The sequence below is a fragment of the Heterocephalus glaber genome, unplaced genomic scaffold, assembly GCF_053883595.1.
Source record: "Heterocephalus glaber isolate CG9 unplaced genomic scaffold, H.glaber_assembly_v1.0 deba00001457, whole genome shotgun sequence".
NCBI lineage: Eukaryota > Metazoa > Chordata > Mammalia > Rodentia > Bathyergidae > Heterocephalus > Heterocephalus glaber.
The window spans coordinates 39,024,313-39,027,642 of NW_028258305.1; the positions used below are offsets into that span (position 1 = coordinate 39,024,313).

Genomic DNA, 3,330 nt, shown 5'->3' on the forward strand with positions numbered 1-3,330 from the left:
TGCAAGTCATTACACTTCTCTGAAGCCTGTTTCTCACCTCTGAAATGGGAATGAAAAAGCACCCGCCTATATCCCAGGGTCTGTTAGGAGAATCATGCAAAAGGTAACTCAAATGTAGGCAAAGGAAGTTAGCATTCATTAAGTACCCACTGTGCGCTCTGGCTGCTACATTGTTCTGTATAATTCTGCAGAAGAGGCAGGGACCTCGGAGGAAAGGCAAATGTCAGAGACTCCAAGTGAGGAAGCCCAAGTCTGGATTCCAAAGGAAGGCTGTTTGGGTCCAAAATATTTGTTGTTTTGTTGCTGTTTCAACAACTGGAGCCAGAAGGCAATGTGTAGACAGTCACAGGGCTGGAGCCCTGGCTCGGTGTGGCATGGAGAAGGACTGACCACTGGGGTGATGGCAATGGGGAGACAGCTGTGAACCGAGGCTGCTGCTGAACAGGAGAAGGCTAAGGACAGTGGTGGAGCCCGGCCTCTAGAGCCGGGCCTTTTGGGAGATTTAGGAGTGCTCACAGGCATCAGTACCACATTTCGAACTATCTGCGATTTCAGCCTATCATCCTAGGCTGGCTTCTCTTTCTTCCAAATGGTGTTCCAAGTTTAAGTGCTCGGTCCAGGACAAAAATCTTCTGATGGCTAATTTAGTTGCTTTTTCATTACATGCCTATCACTATTCCTTCTTCGAGGGTCCAATTCAACCTTGACGACCACCAGTGAGTCAGGCTCTACATGGTAACTTCTCCATTGCTTAGTATCTGATAAGCAATGGTATCTGCCAGAGTATTGGGAAACTACTCTGCTCTCTGCTCTACTTGGTTCCTTCTGTTGTCCAGAACCTTCTTGACCGTGTCCATTAGGCCATGTATATGTGCTATGTTGTTGAGTACAGCAGCACCCGGGATCTGGAAGGGAGCCTGGAGGACTCGCTGCTGAACTCCCCTGCAACGCTCCTCTGTTTCCTTCTGGATATTGCAAACAACCTCTTCCATCAGCCCTATTCCATCATCTGCTATTCCTTTCCAGAACATCAAAGTGTCCTGTGAAATTACCTCAGAGTCTTCTGCTCAGAATCATTTTTCCTGAGCATGATTCCACCCAAACAATTGTTCTCTTCCAGCCCTTCAGAGTGGACCTGCTAGCCCGCTGAACAAAATGCTTGGGGCTGATCAGCTGATCGTTGAACTTGACACATCTCACATTTATTCCTGGACACACAAACTTCTCCCAGAGGAGGATGGCTTCACTCTCCCCGCAAGTTATGGGGTAAGCAATTTCCATATCCTCATTTGCTTCTATAACACTTGTATCAATTCCTTCTTCAATTTTGTGTATCATGTGAGTTTCTGTTGCTAGAACTGCCATGTTGTTCTCCGACCTGGGTTCATCAATCCCTTGTTTCACAGGCTGTAACTCCAAGATGACTGGGTTTCAGTGAAGTCAGGGTTGTCCCCTTCATTTCCTTCAGTGGGCACCACAACTATAGCTCCCACAAACACTCACTTATGCATTACCCATCTTTCACTGAAGTCAGATCGCTGGGGCTGCCTGCGTGGGTCAGCACTGTCTTTGTGTTCTCTAATTTTGCTTTTGTACCCCAAGACACTATGGGTATAAACACTAAGGACCATTTGCATTACTGACCCACCCTCCTTGGGCCTCTTGCTTCTGGGATCATTTGCCCCCACTGTGGGGAGAGAAAGACTGCAGCTTCCAACTGCTGCACCTGGGATGGAGCCCACCTAGGACCAGAGTCCCCTGCTCCTGCCCCTGCTGTAGCGCCCACCACACCCTCCACGGCCTGCCAGGGCGAAGCTCCTGACATGTCAGACTCTTGTGATCTCTTATGTAAATGTGGCTAAAACTAGAACTAAAGGTGTCCGTGGCAAATCGCAACCCCCAGGTGGCCTGCAGGGCAAACCTTGCAACGCTCTTGAAGCTCAGCTAGAATCCACCTAGGACCTCTTCATGTGTAGGGCATCCTCACATGTCAGCCTGAAACACAGGTGGATGCTCGCTGTCTCCCCGAGAACAGTGGGTAGCGAGTTCTTCAGGTGAGACCCTCGAGCAGACATCCTGTCATCCTCAGGCTGACTTCGCCAGAGCTCACAGGGCCACACGCAGCTGGCCTCCTCCACCCGAGGCACAGCTAGCCGCTGCCAGAGTGCTCACTGAGGGGGAACACGGGGGAGCGTGCCCTGGGAGTCTGTCCAGCACACTCTTCTTAGGGTGCATCCAGCTAGGAGGGGGAAGGCAGTGTGGAGGACCAAGGTGATCTCATGGCAACCACACAGACACAAGCACAAAGGCAGATTTCAGGAAAGATGAGGGAAGGGAGGGGAAGTGGAGAAGGGAGTGGTGACAGCTCGGACAGCAGAACTCATCTGTGTGACTGAAACCAAGCCAGCTGCTATGCCTTGAATACGGTTCACCCCAAGCCCCAAACGCATGTTAAACATTAACCTCCATTCGGAGATGCGATGCTGTGGGACCTTTAAGAGGTGACTGGGGCTCTGGTCTCCAGAATGGATTCATCTAGTCACATAATCAGTGCAGTAATAAGGGATCTCAACATTAAACCCCTTTTCTTCATAACTTACGCAGGCTGAGGTGTTGTGTTAGTAGCAACAGAAAATGGACTACAACAGAAGTCAAGTCTAGAATTTGCTGTGTTATGGAAAAAGCTAGCAATTATTAAAAAGAGAAGCCCCAGCCGGAAAATAGATGAAGGGAAAATAAATGCACCTAGGAGTGGAAGAAGTGATCTTGTCCTTGATGCCTGAGTAGCTCCATGGTTTTCAACTCATTTTATGACATCTCTGAGGTTTTTGCTGAATGCCGATGTGGTACCAGTGCCCGGACACACTGCAAACTATTTTATTGCATCTTTGGAGCCACCTTCTGAGTCTCTCTGATCTTCACTTTGTGGATGAGGAAACTCACAGAAGGTATGTGGCTTCCAGCCAGTGCTGGAGACCGCGTCTTCCCCACTCTAACTCTGGGAGTTTTGTGATCCTCAGCCCCTTCTCTGAAAATCAGCACACTAGCTCAGCTCACAGCTGCCTCTGCGGGAGCTGGTGGAGGACATTTCAAGATAAAAGCTACATGGGCTTCAATTTGTACACTTTTTAAATTTTTTAAATTTTATTTTATTAGCACATGTTCGCAATTCACACAGTTTACAGTCATCTTGGGGATTAGTTATATGTACATATTACAGCTTCGGTTTTTCTCTAATCCCCTTCCCTGACCTCCCCCCACCCCTCCTCTGGTTCCTTGATCACCTTTTACATACTTGTTGATATTATTTGTCATTACCTTATATTAGAG

General features: G+C 48.5%; 1 pseudogene; it reads right to left on the bottom strand.

Annotated features, from left to right (window-relative positions):
* Positions 1-308: 308 nt before the first annotated feature.
* Positions 309-1,825, bottom strand: LOC101700482 (glucocorticoid modulatory element-binding protein 1 pseudogene; annotated as a pseudogene).
* Between the last annotated feature and the right edge of the window lie 1,505 nt (positions 1,826-3,330).